At 43.3% G+C, this 24,602-nt stretch overlaps 1 long non-coding RNA gene across 1 annotated transcript; it reads right to left on the bottom strand.

The window, feature by feature from the left end:
- Positions 1-8,469: 8,469 nt before the first annotated feature.
- Positions 8,470-16,472, bottom strand: LOC116582042. Its single transcript, XR_004282359.1, has 3 exons — positions 16,329-16,472; positions 11,748-12,088; positions 8,470-8,727 (listed from the first exon to the last, which is right to left on the bottom strand). It is a non-coding gene; the product is annotated as an uncharacterized LOC116582042 (long non-coding RNA).
- Positions 16,473-24,602: the final 8,130 nt, after the last annotated feature.

Here is a 24,602-nt window from a genome sequence, read left to right as displayed (position 1 = left end):
AGTCTTCAATATTTACCTTGATTTTCTAGAGTATCTCCCAACTCCTCACCCAGGGGTGAACATCTAGCCCTGAAACACTTTAGACACATTGTATGTTACTTTGGTCTTTTTTTTTTTTTTTAAGATTTTATCTATTTATTTGAGAGCTAGAATGAGAAGAGAGAGCATGAGAGGGGACGAGGTCAGAGAGAGAAGCAGACCCCCCACTGAGCAGCGAGCCCGATGTGGGACTCCATCCTAGGACTCTAGAATCATGACCTGAGCGGAAGGCAGTTGCTTAACCAACTGAGCCAACCAGGCACCCCTACTTTTGTCTTTCATACTCAAGAGAACCTGAAGTTATTTCTACTTGAAATTCTTGGATGCAAGAGGTGCTTGGTTACTAATGAATCATGTCATGCCTTCTCACCCACCGTCACCATGCTCCTCTTAGATAAGGCTCATAACGAGTGGTCATCAAATTCTTGGGAGCAGTAATACGGATGATGTCTGATAGGTCACCAGAAACTTTTCACAGCAGAGTTGTGAGTTGGTTATTTTAAAAGCACATCTTTCTTTTCCACGCCGAACTGAATTAAGGCTCTAAAACTCACCTGATGTTTTTAACAAAACTGAAAAATTATAAATGTAGTCGTATTGTGAAGAGGTAGGAGATAGAAATCAAGCCCCAGGTCAGTTCGAAGATAAGCGTGTTAGAGGTCTGGTGGCTTCTCCTACCTCCTGCCCCAGGGTCTGGCTGGCCAAGTTTGCGTGAGGCAGGCTGAAACCCACCAGGGAGAATGGAAAGGAGAAATCCCAGAGCTGTTTTGGTGGAACACTGTGAGGTTTCCAGCAAACCATCAGTGGCTTTTTCCACACTACTGCCTTATAGAGTAATCTAGAGCAGTCAAGTTCTTCCCCTGCCGTTAAAGACAGTAATAAAGCAAATATCCACGTAACAACCTGAACCAAGAAATAAACGCAGGCAGCACCCCCCAAAATCCCTCCCACATCACTTCCTATCCCTGGTGGAAACAAGAAGCATTTATCTTATTAACCTTTTAAAGAATGATTTCCTGGGTGCCTGGGTAGCTCAGTGGGTTGGGAGTTCAATTGTTGGTTTCCGCTCAGGTCGTAATCTCGGGGTCCTGGGATTTAGGCCGGCGTGAGGCTCTGCGCTCGGTGTGAAGTCTGCCTGAGATTCTCTCCCTCTCCCTCTGCCTTTCTCTCCACTTGCCCGCTTGCACACTCTTTCCCTCAAATAAAGAAATAAATAGAAATTTTTTAAAAAGATTTTATTTATTTATTTGACAGAGATCACAAGTAGGCAGAGAGGCAGGCAGAGAGAGAGAGGGAGGAGGAAGCAGGCTCCCTGCTGGGCAGAGAACCCGATGCGGGACTTGATCCCAGGACCCTGAGATCATGACCTGAGCTGAAGGCAGAGGCTTTAACCCACTGAGCCACCCAGGCGCCCAATAAAAATTAGGAAAAAGAAAAAAAAAAGAATCATGTCCTTACTTTTCTTTGCAGTTATACCATCTACAAAAGCATAGTTTTATATATATTTTTTAATTTCATATGAATGGAATTTTACTGTAGTTATTATTTTGGGATCTGCTGCTTCTTTTTAAATTGTGGAACAAGACACCTAACGTGGAATGTACCATCTTAACAATTTTTAGGAGTACAGTCCAGTGGCATCAAGTGTAGACCCATTATTATGCCAGAATCACCACCAGTCACCTACAGAACCCTTTTTGTCTTACAAAACAGAAATGCTGCACCGATGACATAATAATTCTTCATTCCCCTCTCCTCCAGGTCCCTGACAACCACCATTCGACTTCTGTCTCTGTGAATTTGACCACTCGAGGTATCACAAATACATGGAATCATACAATATTTGTCCTTCTGTGACGGGCTCATTTCACTCAGCGTGATGTCCACAGTGATCCCTTGGGTCACAGCAGGTGTCAGAAGGTCATGACTTTTTAAGACAAAATGATATCCCATTGTGTGGATAGCCCACATTCTGTTTACCTATTCATCCCCTGATGGACACTCAGGGGGCCTCCATCTCTGGGCAATTGTGAATAATACCGCGGTGAACACGGGTGTGTGAGTATCTCTTCATGGCCCTGCTTTTGCTACTTTGGGGTACAGGCAGAGTTGCTGCATCATACATGGTCCTAAGTGTTTGAGGCCCTGCCATACTGTTTCCCACAGCAGCAGCTCTATATGACATTCCCACCAACACTGCACAAACATCCCAATTTTTCCACATCCTTGCTAACACGTGTGTTTTTTCATTTTTTATAGGAGCTACCTTGATGGGCGTGAGGTAGGATCTCACTGGGTTTTGGTTTGCATTTCCCCAATGATCAGTGATGTTGAGCGTCTTTTCAAGTGCTTATTGACCACTTGAGTGTCTTCTTTGGAGAAATATCTGTTCAAGCTCTTCCTCTACGTCCTAATTGGCTTGTTTGGTTTTTGTTGTTGTGTTGTAGGAGTTCTTTAAATATTCTGGATATCAACCCCTCAGCCAGACATCTGACATGCAAATATTTCTCCCATTCTGTAGGTTGCCTTTATTTCTGTTTACTATGTCCTTTATGCACAGAAACTTTTAATTTTGATGTAATCTAGTTTATCTAAATTTTCCTTTTTTTGGTCTGTATTTTTGGTGTTATATCTGAGAAGTCATTGCCAAATCCAATGTCAAGAACTCTTCCCCTGTCTTCTTCTATGAGTTTTGGGTCTTAAGTTTAGGTCTTCGGTCCATTTTGAGTTAATTTTTGTATACAGTGTGAGGTAAGGATCCGTTTGACATTGTTGTGTGTGGAGATCCAGTTTTCCCAACATCGTTTGTTGAAAACACTCTCATTGAATGAGAAACTTTCTCATTGAATGATCTTGGCACACTTGTCAAAAAATCATTTGATTAAATATGTAAGGACCTATTTATGGGTTTCCTATTCTATGCTATTGTTCTAAATGTCTGTCTTAATGCCAGTACCACCCTGTTTTGGAGATGGGGTCTTTAAAGAAATAATTAAGGTAATATGAAGTACGTTGGGTAGTAGGGTGGGCTGTAATCCAATATGACCTGTATCCTTACAAAAGGAGAAAATTTGGGCACAGATAGGGTTCATTTCCCACCCTCCAGATCACACGTATCTTACTGAGACCTCTTGCTCATCCTATCTCATTGAAATTACTGATGAGTGCAATGCATCTTTGTGATATTACATGAGATGTTTTTATTCTCTACCTTGATCAGGGAGAGGGGTCATTCCAGAGGTTTCCACTTAGCCTTCTCCACTCTGATAACTGCTGCCCCACAGACCAGGGACCCAAAGTGGAGTTTACTTCAACTGCCAAGTATGTTGATTCCAATTATACATTCAGGGACTAGGGAAATGACTACTGGAAAGTTTCATGGACCCAAGATCACTGTGGACTTGACCTTAACCAGGACATCATTTATCACCTGGCACCTATCAACCCACACTGTAACAGTCGGGGAAGAACATGTTGTCCTTTGAGTCTTTGGGTTATCAGTGTCAACTCAGATCCTGTGTCCAGTAATCCTAGAAATGTCTGGTTATCACCCTTCCTCCTGTGTATTGTCTACCCACTTCTTTTGCACCACAGACAGCTTAGTTTACCGGCCATCTTGCCACATCCTTGTGGAGGGGGCTGCTTCTCTGACTTTCCTCTCTAACCTTTCAGTGGTCAGGGCGATTGTGTCCCTTTAGCATCCAGTGTGTAAGGACTATTACCTAGCCTCAATTACTGCAGGGGATATTAATCATTCCGTGGCTGTTAATGAGCTCAGCTCCTCCCATCAGCCCCGGCCTGTGAAGGAGAGCTACTGTGGAACTTCCTACCAGCCCCTCTCTGGAGCTCATCTCAATGGCTTCGGTGAAGGTTCTCTTGTAGAACATAACCCACTAGTGGTTTCTGGTCTCACATAACCTGGCCATCCCAGCATACTTACATGTCTTAGATTCTACCGTTGCCAGGGCGACCCAGGCATTTCCACTCAGCTGTGTCTTTCTCCAGGCTTCCAAGAGCCATCCCAGCAAGGAGTTTGCCCCATTGCCTGGGGTCCTTGCCATGGTATTAAATCTTACCTCCAAAGAAATCCTTATCCAGGATGACCTGGCACTAGTCTTTTTTTTTTTTTTTTTTTTTAAGTAGACTCCATGCCCAGGATGATGCCTGATGTGGGGCTTGAACTCCCTATCCTGAGATCAATACCTGAATTGAGATCAGGAGTTGGATGCTTAACTGACTGAGCCACCCAGGCACCCCACCATTGCACTAGTATTGATTGATCACCCTTAAAATTCACTTCCAGGACTCCATGCTGGCAAATTCTTGTCATCTTGGTAGCCTATGGTCTCTTTCATCCTTTATCGTGCCCAGTGTGTCTTCAGCTGAGTTACCCTGAGGTTTAACCCTAGCTCTTATCCAGGCAGCCAGGAGAGGTAGCAGAATGCTCCCCAGGGGACAGCGGTTGTCTTGTGGGGGAAAAGCCCTTTGCAGTGTCTTCCAATATCTCAGAAGTGCTACCTCTTCCTAGAGGAGGGTGGGCCACCTCTGCCAGCCTGGAGAATGTTCCAGAGCCAGCAGCTGCAGGCATCCATTCAGATGTCTCCGTCCCATGTTTCAGAGTCCCAGGTTTTCCCCAACAGGGCCCTAACCTTTGTGTCTGCCTTGGCTGAAGATGCAAGCATGTCTAACAGCTCTGTCTTCAGCGCGATACTTCACTTCCTGTTCTCCCACTGCAAGAGAGAAGGGCCCCTTTGTAAGCTACCATCAAGTGCTCACACTTAGCCATTAACTGCTTGTTAGTGGCTCTTAGTTTCTCATTATCCCTCTGTAGGATGTCAGTACAGTTTAGAAGTAAACAGCCAACTGTTTTGGTGGGCACAGCTCCCCCCATGTTGCTCAAATCCCTTCATTCCTGCCGCAGTCCCTTCACCGGGACAGTGTTTCAGATCACCACTGGTGAAATCTTTAGCAACTAAGCCCCGATTTTGTGCCAGGGACTACTTGGGCCCCACCTACCCATGGAGACAGTGTCCTTGTGTCCTCCTGGCCCACCTGATTGCCTGCAGAATGATCTCGAATTCCCATTCATCATCTATTGTCTTGGAGTATTCCTGGTACCACTTGTGTTAGCCCAGGTCCTCCAGAAAGCAAAGACCAAGACAAGAATGTCTTAGGGGAAATGCCTGTGAAGGAAAAGGAACAGGAGTTGAGGGGTATACCACAATGCAGTTCTGGTCCCCAAGAAAGAGGAAGAGGGGGAAAAAATGTTAGGTGGGAGAGTCTTAAGCCACAATGAAATTCTAAGGAAGCTCAGTAAGGTTGTTATGGGGGAGAAGTGGTCTTTAAGAGAGAGTCACCTGTCCCAGGAGTCCTGTGTCTCCCAGAAACAGGATTCCCTCAGGGCTCTTGCTGTGCTCAGTCAAAAGCTGGGAGCAACCTATGGGAAGCGTGTGCTCTACGTGAATGTGACGACCAATATCAGAGTACAGCGGCAGGCGCCATCAACCATTTCCAGTCCCTGCCCAGAGGTGGGGAGCACATTTTCATGGCGGACAAGCGCAGGTGTTAGGATTCTCAAGCACAGACTATGGAGCAAGTACTTCTAGGTATTCAGAAGGAAAAAATGGGGAGGAGGGGCTTGAAAATATCTCTGGGGAACCAGAAACTATGAATACTACATCAACAATAAAAACAGAACTAAAATTGAAAAACTCCATAGCTGAAATTAATTACTCAAATATGGTTTGATAGCGGTCTAGACACATGCAAAGAGAGAATTACTAAACTGGGTGTTAGTAAGAAGAAGTTGTCTAGAATGCAGCACAGAAGACAAAAAATCCAGAAAAAGAATAAAAGATGCAGAAGGCAGAAAAAGGCCAACTACTCAGTGTATATTATCATATATCAGTATATATCAGTATATTCAGTGAGAGCCTAGAAAATGAGGAAAATGTCTAGAAAATGAGGATAAAACCAATAAGTAGGGGACCTCTGGGTGGCTCAGTCAGTTAAGCGGCTGCCTTCAGCCTAGGTCATGATCCCAGGGTCCTGGTTTGGAAGGCTGCACTGAGCTCCCTGATCACTGGGAAACCTGCCTCTTCCTCTCTCTCAGCCCTCCAGTTGTGCTCTCTCTCTCTCTCTCTGTGTCACATAAATAAATAAAATCTTAGAAGAAAAAAAATAGGGGCATCTGGGTGGCTCAGTTGGTAAAGCATCTGCCTTAGGCTCAAGTCATGATCCCAGGGTCCTGAGATGGAGCCCTTCATCAGGTCCCCTGCTCAGCGGGGAGCCTGCTTCTCCTCCCTGTGCCCCACCCCCTACTCATACTCTTTTTCTCTCAAATAAGTAAATAAATAAAATCTTTGTAAAAAATGATAGAAACCTAACTGGAATAATCTCTGTAGAGGGAAATTTGCAATACCTCTCAAAATTCCAAATGTATACACTCTTGAATTAAACAATTCCACCAGGAATTCTAGGAATTTACCTGAAGGTCACATATTTCTTATAATTAGTCTTTGCCATTGTTTTAACTGCAAAAAAAGGATATTTCAGACATATGTACACTTAGTGGAACTAAGGAAATTCTCAGAATTCTGAAATTGTGTAATTCTCACAAATTCTTTGGTCCTTACTGACTTTGTATTTACCCTCATTGGATTATAACTACTTAGATTTCTAAATGTTTTACAATTCAATCACAATTTAAATGCATCAAGGTAATCATGTCATTTAGACATTCCGTGAGACCTAAATGTATTAAATAACAATTTTTTTTATGTTATAAACAAAATAGTCCATAATTTCTGCTTTTTAAATGCTGAGAATTCTTGTGTTGAAGTGCTCTACCTTTCTAAAGGTTTACTTGTTTGAATTCAAAATGAATTTTCCCTAAAAATAGTTTTATTAATGGTGACTATGCTTAGAAACGATCTCAAGAGAATGGATTTAACCCACAACAAGCTGAAATGATCCATCCTTACAATGAAAAGTAAAGAAAAGCAGCATATACTATTGCTAGAAAATCGAGAATGGACTAGAAGAATTATAAATATTTTTCTTCAATGTTGGCGCCTCAGGAACAGTGGGTAAAAGTGATGCAAACACAATTAGGTGAGAAGACAAAAAGAGACTTTTGTGGAACTCTGGGCCCCTTTGAGGGCTTGAGAGTTCAATGGAAAAATCATAAAATTTGTGATTTCCTTTTTTCCTGCAACAATGTCTAACAGCGTAACATTTTTGCTTCAAGTCATGATTAGTGTTTTGTTGGTAAACAAACGGAACCTGGGAAAGAAGGAGGTAAATAACCCTTTCTCAGGTAACCACGAGAGAACTGGGGGAGGGAAGAAGGGCCGAGGGTGAAAATTAGACTGTTCCTAAGAAAACTATTGCACGAGTTAAATAAACTGAATTGCAAAAGGTAAAAAGCAAAAGTAAAGGATATAGGGACAGGCCTGCACCTGATAATTATCACAATAAATATTTATGGAACAGAACAAAACTGGTCGGAACTGGGTGTGGGTGGCCCTGGAGAGAATAGTTTGGGGGTAAATGCACGTTACCCCTATTGACCGCCAGGTGGCAGCATCATCTCATGACCCCTCAGGTGTCCCAGGTAAACACCCCCTCCCCCACAGGCGGGAAGAGCCAGGCACAAACAGAATTTTTGTATATGGATGCTCATTGGTCAAGTGTTCATAATTGGGGAAGAACCCATGTGGACACTCAAATCAAGTGAAGTACAGGCGGCAGTAATCTTATAGATGGAATTTTGGTCCCAAACTTCCCACATATTTTAACCTGAAGTCATTGTTCTTCAAAGATTATCCCTGCAAAAGTACATTTCTACATTTCTAAAAACTAGGTTTTAAAAACCTATGGAATAGGGCGCCTGGCTGACTCAGTCTGTGGAGGGTGTGACTCTTGATCTCGGCGTTGTGAGTTCAAGCCCCATGTTGGGTGTAGAGATAACTCAAAAAAATAAAATAAAATCTTAAAACACACACACACGGAATGGGTAACATAGCAACAGTTTTGATAACCGACATTCAGGAAAAAACGATTGCTTCAAGATGTTACCTTTCTAATGGTAGCTGTGAACTGACCTATTTCCAAAAAATACAATTATTCAAGTTTCATTATTTCAGGCTGATTCATACATGAATATTCCTGTGGGTTTGACTAAAATAAAAATCAAGTGAAACAGATTAAAAACTATATTTAATGCTCCCCAAAGAAACCCTTAAAAAAAAAAAAAAAAAAAAAAAAACCTCTGCCCATGCTACAGAACGATCGCAGAATAGTTTGAAAGTTTAAAACAAGTTAAGTTAGAAAGTAAAGCAAAGTGGTCTTAGAATGTGTTGATGAAGGTTTGAATAAACCCTTAAGAGGACAGGAGACTACTGAGAGATAAGCTTTTTTTGTCTTTAATCTCTCGTTTATCTAAGTGCTGGTTGCCAGATTGGGACCACTTGGGCCACTCTCCTCGGGCGGTCTGCGCACTGAAGATCCAGAACCTTCCTCTCCTGCCTCGGCGGCTGACAGTGTGTCCATTAGCACACCTGCTTATCTCCAGGTGGGGAAAACTTCAAAATCTCCCTCTTCACGCCGATCCATCCTTCTCCACCAAGAATTAGCTCTCTGTCTGCTGAACACCCGCCGTGGGGGAACCCATGGGTCTTGGAACGCCTAAGAACAAGATAGAAGTGAGGTGCCATTTCCTTTTCATTACTGTGTGGGATTTCCCACAATCGTTCTAATTTTTACGCACAAGTCATTAGCCTCACTGGAAAGGCCTTTGGTTGCAATGGACTTGAGTCTTGTACTCCCGGCACTTTCTAAGGAGTGACACTAGGCCGTGACCGTTGGGATAGTGAACACAGGACCATGGTATTCTTGAAGTTTTATAAATATGCCTAAGATGCATGAGGGATGCAGGCACCCCAATTATGATGCTCAGTTCTACAAATTAATGTGGATAATGTGGGGCAAAACCACAATGAGATAGGACCTCACTCCTGGGAGAATGGCTGTCTTCAAAAAGACAAGAGATGACAAGTGTTGAGGAGGGTGTGGAAAGAAGAGAACTCTTGGGCACTGTTGGTGGGAATGTAAATTGGTGCGGCTGCTGTGGAAAACAGTATTGAGGTCCTTCAAAAAATTAAAAAATAAAACTACTGTATGATCCAACAACTCCACTTCTGGGGATATAACCGAAGGAAATGAAAACTGTGTCGGAGAGTATCTGTACCCTCACACTCATGGTGGCAATGAACTTTTCCAATGGCCAAAACATGAGAACGGCCTGAGTAGTCACCAAAGGATAAATGGAAAAAGGAGCGGATGTATGTGTATGATCTCACTTTATATATGGAATCCAAGCAATCAAACAAAAAAAAAAAACTAATGGAAGAGATCAGATTTGTGGTTACCAGGGGTAAGAAGGAGGGGGTTACTGGCAAAGTGGGTAAAAAGGTACAAACCAGGGCACCTGGGTGGCTTAGTCGTTTAAGCATCTGCCTTCGGCTTGTCAGGGAGCCTGTTTCTTCCTTACCCTCTGTCCCTCCCCCCTGCTTGTGAGCTCTCTCTCTCTCTCTCTTTCTCGTTCTCACTCTCGCTCTCTCTCAAATAAACTCTTTTTTTAAAAAAAGGTACAAACTTCAGGATATAAGATAAGTGCGTGCTAGGGATAAATGTACAACATGATCCTTGTAGCTAACACACTGTATAATACATAGGAAGACTCTTAAGATACAATAAATCCTAAGAGTTCTCATCATAAGAAGAAATATTTTTTTCTTTTTTCCTTTTTTTTGTACCTATGAGATGATGGGTGCCAGACTTATTGTACAAATATATTGTCATTCACAATATATACAAGTGACACCATAATGTCACATCTTAAACTTATACAGGGCTGTATGTCAATTACATCTCCATAAAACTAGGAAAAAAAAATAAAGGTTGGATGAGCGTCCGTGAAGCTAAAAATAACACTTATAAAAAATATCAGAATTCTCCTTTATTTTACTTACTATATGGAACCTACTTTGAAGGGAAGTTATATAATATGCAAAAGAAAAGAGCAATATATTTGCAGCATTTAAACGACCGCTATTTGCAAGATCAACAATCTATACCGATTCCTAAATAGTCTGATATAGAGGCCGTGTAAAGTATATTGGGCCATTTTGTGAACATTTTTAAAAATATCCCTTAAAGTTAAAAACGGTGTTTCATAGATCCTAGGAAATCGTGAATGCCATTGGAAGTAATACTGGCTTTATCTGTTAAGTTAAGCAACAGAAAACCACTAAGATATTTTGAGAGAAAAATTAAATCATTTGTGTTTTAGGAAAAGGGTTCCTTGGAGAATGAATTTTCAAAGCTGAAGGTAGGGAAAATAGTTTGGAAGTAATGCGGAATATCCGACCGCGGGCTGGCGAGTCCTGACTTTGCATAGTGACGGGGAATGAGAAGGTAAAAAGTAAGTGAGACTCTGTGGGCAATGGGTTTTGTGGCTTGGGGACAAGGCATGAGGAAGGAAGGAAATTCACGATGGTTGAGTGACTTTATAGTCCAAGGTAATAAGCCATAAGAGAAGGAAAAGAGGAGGAAAAAGTATGGATGAAAAGACAATGGACTGGTTGAGGGAGTTGCTAGCAAGATAGAGCTGTGAAGATGTGTTCCTGGCATTTGGAAAGTCTGTGTAGACCTCAGGGGGTGGGGAGTGAAACTAGGGATCCAGATTTAGAATTCTTCAGCACAAAAGCCACAACGGGGGCCACAGACATGGGTAACAGAAAGGAAATATGAAGAAAACATGTAGAATGAAGAACAAGAGGGCTGAGAAAGAATCTGGAAAGCATTTACGTTCCGGGGGCAAAAGGAGTGGCTGAAGAACCAGGGGGAAGGCCTGAACACCCAGACATGGGACCATCAGTAGGGTTCAAGGGCAGGGGATCCAGAGTGGGAACCAGTTTCAAGGCTTGAACTTGAGATAGTGGTGGGTGTGTATTCGTTTGGTAAGGACACCATAAGAAAGCACCAAACCATTAGTCCCACAGACCACATGACTTAAAAGGCAGAAATTTATATCCTGAGCTCCTGGGTGGCTCGGTTGGTTAAGCATCTGTCTTTGGCTCCGATCATGATCTCAGGGTCCTGGGATCCAGCCCCACATCAAGCTCCCTGCTCAGCACAGAGTCTGCTTCTACCTCTCACTTTCCCTCTGTGCTTATTCTCTTTCTAATTAATTAATTAATTAATTAAAAAAAAAGAATTTTATTTTCTGAAAGCTTGAAGTCCAAGATCATGATGTTGGCAGTGTTGGTTTCTTCTGAAGGCCTTTCTCCTTGGCTCGTAGATGGCCATCTTCTCCCTCTGTCTTCTTCGCATGGCCTTTCCTCCGTGTGTGTGTGTGTGTGTGTGTGTGTGTGTGTGTGTCCTGACGACCTCCTCTTCCCTTCAGGACAGCCGTCACACTGAATTAGGGCCTGTCCCCATGACCTCACTTTACCTTAATTACCTCTTTCTGCAAATACAGTCACATTTTGAGATACTGGGGGTTAGGACTCCCACATATGAATTTGGTGTGGGGGGGGGACCCAATTCAACCCATAGCCAGCCGTGAGATCTGAAAATTCCTCACTGGTGAACTAAGGGACATGCATTACCATGACCACAGCTAACCCTTACTGAGCACGAACCGTATGTGGACCGAGTCTGACTGCTTCACGTGTTTTAATTCAGTTTATACTGATCGGAGCAACACAGCGAAGTAGGCACTATTACAATCATTTCTTTTTCCAGAGGAAGAAATAGAGGTGCCAAGAGTAACTGGCCCAAGGTCACACGGCTTGTCGGATTCCATGAGCTTAGCTACTACACGTTGAATTTTGGTCAGTAAACGTCTTAGTTTGCTCACAGCAGGAGAGACCTGAAGAGGAAGAGATGTTGTTGAACCCTAAGTGCAGCAGAAGCCTTTTCCTCTGAGCTAGCATTGAGGGCAGCTTTCTCTGGAGGGGGAGGTGAACTCAGCAGCAGCAATCTGAGAAGAGAGGAAAAGAAACAGTAACTAATAGACGGTTACAATGCCCCAGATCAGAAAAATACAAAGGAAGCCCCCCATTATGACTTCAGACTTATCACATCTAATATGATTGAGCATTTATTTAATTTGTGCTTCTTCCCTTTGGAATCATAGTCCCAGAAAGTTGGAGAAAATGCAGTGAGGACATAGTCAACACTACAGTTATCTGCTTAAAATATTTTTTTAAAATTCCTATAAATATATAAAACAACACAGGATTAAAAGATACTTGTAGATTATAGGATCTACAAGTATCTTTTAATCCTGTGTTTTCTGCTGATGTTGGCTTTACTGGTTTTTTAAGCAGAGATGACGGTGTGACCTTCAGCTCCAAGTCAGACCTCCCCAGGAGAAGACTGATGAGATAGAAACAGTAAGACAGGCACACGGGGGGGTGTGCAAGAACACACGCACACACACTCAACGAGCGCATTCAGAAATAAAAATGTGAGAAGAAAGGAAATAAAGTCAGGTTACTAAAATGACATTTAAGGCAGCAGTGCTCAGTGAGGGTTCCTGAGAGAAGCCTGTCACTTTGATGTAGGAGACAGATTCCCAGAGCAATGGCACCAGAACCCAGAGAACGGCTCTAGAAAGGTCTCGGAATGCTTCCCTCTGGAGGTCTCTCTCCAGAAGCGCAGTCTGGGACCAGAAGCCGCAAGAAACTGGAGGAAATTAACTGCTTGAGGGTAAAAACTGCGAGGGGATCTGTGGCTCGGGCTCTGGCCGCTGATGAACGCCTGGCCCACCACAAGGCACGAGAGACCCACAGCTCCCGGCCTCGACTACCTGCAGACGGCGCTGCGGCGGGCTGCGCTCTCTCGGTTCTTTGACTCGTTCGTCTCAATGGGAGATGAACGTCACATCTTAATGGGAGCATCTGATTGGCAGAGCCCAATGCAGTATCACAGCCAGAGCATCTGACTGGCTGAGCCCAATGCAGTACCACATCGGGAGCACCTGATTGGCTGAGCCCAATGCAGTACCACATCGGGAGCACCTGATTGGCTGGGCTAAGTTGGCCTATCCCGGTCTGTCTAGCGGGAAGAATTCCCTGCCTTCCATCAAATCTGGGCATCTGGGCATCTGGGCATCTGGGCATACCCAAATTTAGGAAGAGAATTTAGATGTTGGGACAAAAGAAAGTCCAGTGCAATTTTTAAACAGCTGTCGTCAGAGACAGGGCAAGGCTTGAAATCGTGAGATTGTTAAATTAGAAACGTAAAGAAATTAAACTTATTCAGTAAGGGCGAAATATTTTAAAATGTCCTTCCAAGATCCTGCGAATTGCCTGTCGGGGTAAGGAGCTAAAGACAGAGGGAGGGAGGGCAAAGACAGACAAGCCTGTGAGAGGCTGGAAAAGAAAGGAAGAGCCGGGCGGGTGAACGGATTCCCGCGGCGCAATCCCGTGTGAGACGCGCTTAGGCCCTGCAGCTCCCTGCTCACTGCAGCTGCGTGAAGAAGGAACAGGGGCCTTAGAGCTCGAAGTTAAGTGACTGTTAGGGTCACCCGGCTGGTGTGCGGTGCAGCCAGCCAGCCACCTTTCTGGCTCCCGAAGTCTAGGCTTTCCTCCTGGGCCGCTACTGCTTCATCTCGTGCTCGTAAGACAAGTTGCTGGACATGGGTACGCAAAAAGGATACAGTCTGGCAAAGAGTGAGGAAAAGGGGTACACACGCACCTCTCCACACTCGGGCACACGTCCGTTCCACATTTACTGAAAGGAAAAGAAGGGGGAAGAGGAGAAACTTGGCGGACTCTGAGACAGTGGTCAGACTCTGCAGGTGCATCTCTGCAAGGGGCGGGGGGTGGGACTTGAGAGCGTCCCTCCTCCTCGGGGCTGGTGGGTTCTTCACGGTTCCGCGGCAACTTACACCTGCTCCTGCGTGGCCCTGCTCCCGGTCCTGGGCGCTCACAGACCCCTGCAGCCGGTGAGTTACCAATTCTCAAGGAAGCCAGGGTAGCAAAGGCATTGACCCTCCGGGAACCCTTGAATGGAACCCAAAGCTAGACTTGGACAGTCGATGGGAGGTTGCCTCACCCCTTTGTAGGGAGTCTTCCAGTTTGCACCTTGGACTTTCCAAAAGGGGGCCCGTAGCTCTCTGCTAAAAGCCCCTGTTGTCGACACTTTTTTTTTTTTCTTTGAGAAACCAAAGCAGAACATAGGAGTGAACTTTGTAGCTATTTCACTCAAAAAAAAAAAAAAAAAAAAAACAGCCAGATGGTTCCCAAGCCGGCATGGATCTGACTGGCCATGACTTTTCACTGTGTGTTTGCAAGCACGTGTATCTTGCCTGGTACGTATTTGTGTACAAAATTACTGTGGGTATGGAAAACCTTTCTGCAGTAAATCAATACAGGCCCCGTCTTTACAGAGTGAGACAGAAATCCGCCCAGAGAAAAGTTAGCTCATACGTGGCTCCAACCAATGTATTTAAGTCAAGAACATCTCAATATGCAATTTCTCTGGCCATTGAGCCCAGATTAGTTTTATGGTGCTCAATCTCCCATATTTATTTTTAACGCTTTATAAATTATTATTCTATGCTCCATGATGTAAATTTTGATGGGTCAGTATATAAGAATGAAAAAGCATAAGGTTCTATACAGTGTCCAACCACAATGATGGAAGAACGGACATTTTTTCTTTTCTCTCTCTTTTTTTTAAAGATTTTATTTATTTATTTGTCAGAGAGAGAGAGAGCACAAGCCGGGGGAGAAGCAGGTTCCTGCTGAGCAAGGAGCCCCACATGGGATTCGATCCCAGGACTCCAGGATCATGACCTGGGCTTAAGGCAGATGCTTAACCAACGGAGCCACCTAGGCATCCCCAAGGTGGACATTTCATGCCAGTTACAATAGACATGCCAAAATAGGATAACTTTCTGTCCTTTCTGGCAATTCAGAATCCATCTGTTTCATCTGTTATTTGGCTGTTCGAATGGCTGGACTTTATTTCCTCTATATTATACTGAACTTTAAAGTACAAACAAAAATGTATAAAGATTGTGCACAGATGGGTAGCATTACATATTTAAATAGGTTTTTATACGCGTAGTGTATGATGTCTTAGAATTCTATTTTTTGAGCTTTTAACCTGTGACTATCACCAGCTCACAATGTGTACTGAACGGTGCCTTACACGAAACAGCCACTCAAGAATATTGGGTTTTCAAAAGGCATTATTCATCGACATAAACTGGAATCTTTCTAAAGAAAAATTATTTAGCATTAATATGATTTAAGGATTTTTTTGTCTGTGAGTTTTAAAAAATTTTAGTTATTCTTTTTTGTCCCCCCAAAATGTTATTTCATGAGGTTTGATTGTGTAATACAATAAAAATTGTCATATACAAAATATATAATATTTCAAAATAGATCCTAAGACAGGTATTTCTTGGCATTCATAGATGACTAGTCAACATTGCAAGAATTAAATTAAATTGTTATCAAGCTAGAATCATAGACTTGGAAGAAATTTCGAGATACAAATGGTGTAGCCTCCTTTCATGCAGGGAGATCCACCGACCTGCCGTAAAAGGCAATGATTATCTTTGCACATTTAAAGACATCTCAGGGCTCTTGCTGGCTCAGTCAGTAGAGCATGTGTTTCTGGATCTCAGGGCTGTGAGTCCGAGCCCCACGCTGGGTTTAGAGATTACCAAAATAAAAACCAACAAAACTTGTATATCTGTAAAGGGAAAAACAGCCTGATTCCCTATCCCAGGACAGTACAGGATCTGACAGAAAAGCTGTCTTAGGTTTATCTGAGCTAATTTTCTTTCTGTCAGCTCTCCACTTGGGAACGATTTTAGGTTTCCATATAGAAAACTTGTAGTACAGAATCCTCACATCCACACTTGGCCTAGTCTCCTCTGACGTGGAAAATCTTATCAAACCATGGTCAAGCTATGAAATGAACACTGGAGCATTACTTTGTTCTGATTTCATCGATGACTTCCTGTTCCAGAATCCAACGAGATACTTTTTCTTTTTTTTTAAGATTTATTTATTTATTTATTTGACAGAGGGAGAGAGATCACAAGTAGACAGAGAGGCAGGCAGAGAGAGAGAGAGGGGAAGCAGGCTCCCTGCTGAGCAGAGAGCCCGATGGGGGGCTCAATCTCAGGACCCTGAGATCATGACCTGAGCCAAAGGCAGAGGCTTAATCCACTGAGCCACCCAGATGCCCCGAGATACCTTTTAGTCATCGTATCTCCTTAGTCCACTCTGTTCTATGACGGTTTCTCAATCTTCTCTTGTCTTCCATGACGTGTTTCAGAGAATGCCTCAAAATCTTGGCCTTTCTGATGTCTTTCCTGTGGTTAGACTGGGGTTAGGGGTTTGGGGGAAGCATAATGCAGGGTGAAATGCCCTTCTTATGACGTCATATTAGGGTACATGTTATCAGTATGATGTCACTAGTAATATATTAACCTTGATCATTTCGTGTTGCCAGCTTTCTCCACTAGGGAAGTTAACATTTTTCCTTCCTCTGTTTTTTAAAACAAGTCACTGACTCCAGCTCATACTCAAGCGGGGGAGGGGAGAATGGGCTTCATCTCCCGGAGCGAGAAGTCACTGTGTAAATTATTTGGAATTCTTCTGGGAAGAAAATGGGTTCCTTTTCCACATGTATTTATTCCATCATTTACTTATTATTGGACTCACGTATATTTATTTTATTGGGGCTGTAGTCCAAAACCGTGTAATTGATTTGGTTGCTCAAATTGTTTCAGCTTTGGCCATTGTAGGCTCTTCCAGGCTGGCGTGTTAAAATGTACCAGTGAGACTGTCATTTCCGGGGGGGGGGACCAAGGGACAACACGGAGAGGTTAATGACATGGAAAGAAGAACATGTTACTTAGAGTTCCTGAGAGGAAGGGGCATACCACCCCACACAGGGCCGCCGGGGGAAGCACCGGGTTCGGTTAGGAGGTGAACTTGGGAGAGAGGGGAAGGCAAGACCAAGCAAGGCAAACCCTTTCAGATTCGTCTGAATAATTCAGGCAGGCTTTGAGCCCTAGGGGCTGTCCGTCGTTGTCTGGGACTTGGCCCTGGGTTGGTACAGAGCTGGGGAAGAGTGATTTCTTAGTGTGTGTGAATTAGTGTAGGAGATGGTTGGGGATATGGACTGGGAAGTGCTTAGAGGGTTTGTAATATGATTTTGAAACACACACAACAACTGGATCACAGGGGAGCTAGAAACAATTTTGGCCATTCGTGTGGCCCCATGATGCCAAGTAGACAAACACAGGATCTAAGGAACACAATTACAACAATAGGCTCTTGTCTATGTGTATATCCCCATTGTCTCATTCTTTGATTATTTCATTACTTTCTGGCACTCTGAGATGCTCAGGCTCATCCTATCCTTTTCCTGCTCTTGCCCTAGGATTGGCCATTTCTCCAAGGATTCCTGGTTCTTTTATTGGAGAATGGTATTGGAAACCAAGACCTGCTGCTGGGTCTGGTCCTTGCTGCTGTGGTGTCATTGTTTCTAGGTGCTATAATGAGACAAGCTAGGAAATACATGTGTGCATACAGACCCATGGGTCCCTCCAAGTTCTAATTTATCTCTCTGCCTATCTGCCTGTATTAAACTCGTACGAGTTCATACTGATGTTTCCAACAGTAATCTAGGGTTCATTCTAGACTTCCCCTTGTTTACTTGTAGTTTTTTCTGTTTGTTTTTGTGGGTTTTGCTTGTTTGTTTGTTTGTTTGTTTGTTTTTGACAGTGAGAAACCTAGCTTAGGTCTACCTAGATCTTTGCTAATAATAATGACTTGATTTTTTAAAAAAATATTTTATTTATTTGACAGAGAGAGAGAGAGCACATGCAGGAGGAGCAGCAGAGGGAGCAGGAGAAACAGGCTCCCTGATGAGCAGGGAGCCTGATGCGGGACCCAATCCCAGGACCCTGGGATCATGACCTGAGCCGAAGGCAGACACTTAACTGCCTGAGCCACCCAGGTGCCCTAATAATGACTCCATTTTGAATGAGGACAGAAAGTAGAGGGGCAGTGTCCTCCTCATCACTGCCCACAGTGACCAGCCCCCCTGCTCTCCTGGGACACCACCAGGAGTTTGGGCGCCAGAGCCCGTTTCCCTGCCTCTGAGTCCCAGCTTCCTCACAAAGCCTCAAGACTGTGCAATCCAAGAAAATGATCTGTGCTCAGTTTCCTCACCTCTCCAAGAGGGGTCCTGCTGGAACACATTCCACAGGGCCGATGGAAGGATTAGGTGAGTTTGTGTGAGGAGAGCCCTCGGGGCCAGGGCCTGGCCCACAGGAGGGCTCAATCATTGTTCACTTTTCCAGAAAATCTACAGCAGAAGATTTATTTGACCAAAACCTCCAAAAGCCAACAGTGACCTGATGATTTTAAACTTTACAACTGTTGGCAAATAGGGTTCATAAAGCAGTACGATACACAGAGAAATATCATTTTGGTATGGAAAATCTTCGACAGTTTAATATTCACGTCGTATGAATCAGTGCCTTCCTCTGCGGCAGACTCTTTAGCCATAACTTCTCCAAATTACACATCATTCCTTTAGTGCGGTGGCGTAAGATCCACTTTCAGTCCCTTTTTGTCACTATTATTGTTTTCGACTGGACTTATTTCCTTTTTTGCTGAGAAAGTTGACACTTTTTTTTTAACCTGAAGGCTGATCTTCCTTTGGGTCTAGAGTTTTTATTTTATTATGTAGTGTTCCATAACTTTAATATCCCCGGCGAGAAAGCAGCAGAGAAGTATTAGCATGCAACCTTGACATTTAAGGAATCTCTTAAATCTTTGCAGTGGCAGTTTCTTTAAAAATGTAAAAATATCTGAAATATTTAGCCTTGACAAAGATATAAAAGATAAGTTCTGAATCTATCATTCATATATATCCCCTTGGAGAATTACAGCTGCTCTGTCTACGGTCCGTACTTTTTCCTTTAAAGTTCATGGCTATTGGTTCCTAATTAAATAAGGACTTTGTATTAGGCAGAATCAAAATATTATAGAACCAGAGAGATCATTCAGAGTAGTTTGGGGCAATATTTACAAAACTCACTTAATCAAAGGAGCAACACGGAACTTATTCCAGAGAAGCAAGTTCTATTAAACACACAGACTCCATTTCCTTCTTCCCCTGGAGAGTCTGATGCCACATCTGAATGTTTATCAAGAGTTCCTGGTGATGCTCACCATCAGGCAAGGCTGGAAACACTGATTTAATGGAAGACCCTGATTTTATAGTAGGAAACTGGGGGGCCTGCTGCAGAGGATGTAGATTTCTGCCTCATTTCAATGGGTTGCATCAGAGTCTCTGGGAACAGGAGCTGGTAATCTGCATTTTTAACAAGGTCATCAAGAAATTCTTAGGTTTAAGAAATGCTGCCCAAGGGGCACCTGAGTGGCTCAGTGGGTTAAAGAAATGCTGCCCAGAGCCTTAGCAGGGTGAGGAGGGCATCCACACAGAGGAGCAGCATGGTGTAGGGTATTGGGGCCCAAGAGGGGTAAGAACAGTGTGTGCATGGGTCGGGAGTAAAACAAACAGGGTGAACGCAGTGTCCGGGTGGATGGGCTGCCCAGTCCAGGGTGTCAGAACCCAGGCAGATGAGAGGATCACCTTTTGAGGGAGCAGGGTGCCTCTGTGTGGGGTATGGGAGTCCACAGCAGATAAGGAAGATCCTGGAAGGGGGTGGGTCAGGCATGGGGTGTGCATCTCCCTGGGGAAGGTATAGTGGCAGCCTTTGGGGTTGGTTAGCTTCAGTGGTATTGGTTAAATACATGAATACATTAAGGATAAGGAGAGTCAGAGGTGCCTAGGTGGCTCAGTGGGTTAAAGCCTCTGCCTTCGGCTCAGGTCATGATCCCGGGGTTCTGGGATCGAGCCCTGAGTCGAGCTCTCTGCTCAGCAGGGAGCCTGCTTCCTCTTCTCTCTCTGCCTGCCTCTCTGCCTACTTTTGATCTCTGTCTGTCAAATAAATAAAATCTTTTTTAAAAAATAAAATAAAATATAGTGTCTTTAAGGATAAGGAGAGTCAGCTTTCTCCCTGTTGAAGAAGGGAATTACAATCATGGAAAGGAAACGAAATGGGAATGAAACCGGTAATACTGCATGAGAATTGAAGGAATTCAAGTAAACGTATAGTTCTCGATGGGCAAGTGCATGTGTCTGCTAAGAGGGCTGGGGTGGTGCTCCAATAGCAGCGACTTCCCCCACGTGTCAGTTTCTAAATACCTGCCCATTAAAAGCAACTGGGACCCTTGGAGAAAGAGCTGATTTTGGCTCAGGGAGAGGGAGAGCCTAAAAGAAGCCTGGATTATCTTCTTGTGTCAGAAAACAAGTGTTCAAGGCCACCTGGGTGCCTCAAGGGGTTAAGCATCCTACTCGTGGTTTCAGCTGAGGTCATGATCTCGGGGTCAGGAGATTGAGTCCCAGGTGGGGCTCTGTGCTAGGCAGGGAGCCTGCTTAAGATTCTCTCTTTCCCTCTGCCCCTTCCCCTTCTTCATTCACATGCACATGTTCTCTCTTTCTCTCTCTCAAAAAAAAAAAAAGAAAGAAAGATAAAAAGCACTGGAAGCATTGAAAGAATAATGGGGGTATATGAGAGGACATGGGCGCCAGACTGAAGGAGTGACCATTGACCAGAAATTAGGGGAAGAGGAGAATGGGGAGTTAATGTCTGATGTGTACATAGTTCATTTGTGGGAAATAAGAAAGTTCTGGAGATGGATGTTGGTGATGGTTGCACAACAGTGTGAATGTGTTTCATGTCACTGAACTGCATTTTTAAAAATGGTAAATGTAGGGGCGCCCTGGGTGGCTCAGTGGGTTAAGCCTCTGCCTTCAGCTCAGGTCATGATCTCAGAGTTCTGGGATCAAGAACTACTTCGGGCTCTCTGCTCAGCAGGGAGCCTGCTTTCCCCTCTCTCTCTGCCTGCCTCTCTGTCGACTTGTGGTCTCAATCTCTGTCAAATAAGTAAAGTCTTTTAAAAAAATGGTCAATGTAATAAATTTTATGCTAGGTAAATTTTACCACGGTAAAAAATGATGATAATGGAGTATAACACACTGAATAAAAAATAATCCCATGGGTTCCTAAAGATTATTAAAATAATAATAATAATAATAATGCTGATAGTAATAATAATAATAATGGCCAAAAGAGATAAGGAAAGCGCTTCACAAAAAAATGCTGGCTGCTACATGTGGGGGGAAAAAAACCCCATCATTTTGGAAAACCATCAGTGTAATAATTGATGTATGGAAGCATGATCTTCAGTAAAATGCCAAATCAAGTGGTGAAAGATTCTTTTGGAAAAAGGATATTCGGGCAATCTCAAAGAATGGCCCCACAGATAACTGTTAACTAACGGAGGAGAAAAGATGACTTTCAGACGGCCTCAGACGCACCTGTCAGCGCTTTCATTGCGCGCAGTGGGTACCACCAACGGCAGCACAAAACCAGAGACACGTGCCTCCTCACGTGACGGAGTGGGAAGTTCAAAACCTCCCCGTGAAGCTGTCTTGACACGAATTTTAATCTGAAACTAATCCCGGGAAGCTCAGCTAAAACCAGATTGTGAGACGTTTTGCAAAACTGCTGGCTTAGGCTCTCTGTCCTTGTCATGAAAGATTAAAAAAAAAGAAGCAAGGAGACGTTTGAGATTAAAGGAGACTAAGCAGCCAGAACAATTAAGCATGATGTGTTGTCCTTGACCACGTCCTGTTTTAAACAAAGAAGCCAATAATAAACGGCTAGAGAGGCCCTCTTGGAGCAACAGGGGAAATTTGAATACTGACTGTATATTAGGTAAAATTTATTATGTTAATTTTAATCTCTTAGGTTTGGTAACAATACTGTGGTCACATGGGAGAACATCTTTTTTTTTTTTTTTTTAGGAGGTACTTATTGAAATATTTAGGAATCGAGCATCCTATTTGTAATTTACTTTCAAAATGTTGAGTAAGAAAGTCTGTATCTCCATCTATAGACAAATAAAAACGATGTGGCAAAATGTTCGTATTTCCCGTCGAATCCAGAAGACAGATACACAAATGCTCATTAGTCTTTCCATTTTTCTGCCGTTTTTCCATATTTCAAAACTAAAAGTAAAGCCTAACTCTCTCAGTTATGTCTCAAGAAATAAATGGTTTGGCATTTCTTATTTTAAAAACACTGCACTGGGATGCCTGGGTGGCTCAGTGAGTTAGGCCGCTGCCTTCAGCTCAGGTTATGATCCCAGGGTTCTGGGATCGAGTCCCGCATCGGGCTCCTTGCTCAGTGGGGAGCCTGCTTCTCTCTCCGCCTCTGCCTGCCACTTTGCCTGCTTGTGTGCTTGCTCTTTCTCTCTCTCTCTCTGACAAATAAATAAATAAATAAAATCTTTAAAAAAAACACCACTACAATAACTGTATGACACTGCCGAAATGATAGATGTTGAAAGACATACAGACAGGGAAATCTATGGAAATATACAAATTATGAGGAATCAGCATTACAGTCCCACAGGGCCTGGTTCATAGCAAGTGCTTAAACATTCAACTGGTGAGAGAAGCATTTGTTTTATTCTGCAATTGGATGTTTTCGGCAACTCCATGAAAAGGACATTTGGATGTTTTAGGCAGAAAGAGGAGAGGTGAACTGAAAGGTAAGACAACAAAAGCTGATGGGCACAAAGTCGATGGGGGAGGAGTGCTGGCCTTGCCCGACGTCCCCACCTGACCTTCGCAAGTTGCTATTTTTTATTTACTTATTTATTTTTAAGATTTTATTTATTTATATGACAGAAGAAAGAGAGAGAGAGAGCACAAGCAGGGGTAGTAGGAGAGGGAGAAGCAGACTCCCCGCTGAGCAGGGAGCCCAATGCAGGGCTTGATCCCAGGAGCCAGGGAGCCTGATGCGGGGCTGGATCCCAGGAGCCTGGGATTATGACCTGAGCTAAAGGCAGACGCTTCACCGACTGATGCTGTTTTAAAACAAAAGTGTTTAGCAAGTGGAGAAAGCATTCTTTGTGTAGAGTTACTGTTGTGCATAATTTATTACAGTTTTAAAAAGTTCTGGCACAGGATCGTAATATGAAGGACATAGTTTCGTTTTATGGAGTTATGGTAATTGGATCTTCTTTGTATGTATGTCCCCAAGATCTGTGAAAAAACAAACAATGGAACTCAGTCTGTTTTAGAAAGAATAAACCTTAGGGTAGCATTTGCATCCACACACTAAATGTGCTCATTATAAGTAGCTTTGTCACCTGTTCATTAAAGCGTGTTTCCCCGGTGTGGGGACAGGTGGTAGGTATTCTTCACTCTTCAAACTCTGGTATTTCTGTGTGTGTAAATGTGTGAGTGTGAGAGAGAGAGAGAAAGAGAGAGAGAAAGACAAAAAGAGAAAAATTGAACCTACAGAGAAGTGCATAAAACATGCACATGTAATGTAACAAGTAAATATAAAGCAAACAAGTGAAAAAACAGAACATCTTTCGAATTCCCCTCCCCATGTCCTCCTCCCCAAGTTCAACATCATTCTTCTTTTTAGAAGTAAGCACTATCTTGACCTTTGTGTTAATTATTTACTTTATCTCTTTGTATACATCTCTAACCAATACAGCTTGGTTTTCTTTGTTTTTGTAAACTTTCTTTTTTAAAGATTTTATTTATTTATTTGGCAGAGAGATCATAAGTAGGCAGAGAGGCAGGCAGAGAGAGAGGAGGAAGCAGGCTCCCCACTGAGCAGAGAGCCCGATGTGGGGCTGGAGCCCAGGACCCTGAGATCATGACCTGAGCTGAAGGCAGAGGCTTTAACCCACTGAGCCATCCAGGCGCCCCTACAAAGATTTTTGTATACAGATCTGATGCATAGATATGTATTTTTCTTTCTCTCTCTCTTTTTTAAGGAGTCTCCACATCCAGCATGGAGCCCAACTTGGGGCTCAGACTCAACACCTTGAGATCAAGACATAAGCTGGGATCAGAATCAGATGCTCAACCAACTGAGCCACCCGGGTGCCCCTATATGTCTTTCTCTAGGAGTATACCTAGGAATAGAATCACCAGGCCCTAAGGTGTGGATATCCTCAGTTTTCCTAGATAAAGCCAAACTGTGGTTACACCCATTTGTATTCCCGTTTGTCATTGATGAGAATTCCTGATGCTCTACCTTCTTGCCAACACTTGATATTATTAAACTTCAAAATTTTTGCCAACCTGGTAGTTGTGTAAGTATCTCATTGTGTTTTGAATATTCATTTCATTGGTTACTAATGATGTTGAGCACCTTTCTATGTGTTTATGGGCAACATCGGTTTCTTTGAACACGTTTTATTCCACAGACCACCTTCTTTGCCACCTAATCAATTTGAATAATCCCAAATAAGACACATTTACAAGATTATATTGTAGTTACTTAAAAAAATATATTATTTATTTTAGAGAGAGACAAAACACACATGTGTTCAAGCAGGGGCTAAGATTAG

The sequence above is a fragment of the Mustela erminea genome, chromosome 21, assembly GCF_009829155.1.
Source record: "Mustela erminea isolate mMusErm1 chromosome 21, mMusErm1.Pri, whole genome shotgun sequence".
Taxonomy (NCBI): Eukaryota; Metazoa; Chordata; class Mammalia; order Carnivora; family Mustelidae; genus Mustela; species Mustela erminea.
The sequence above is the reverse complement of the archived record's forward strand: the minus strand, read 5'-3'. Positions and strand labels throughout refer to the sequence as shown.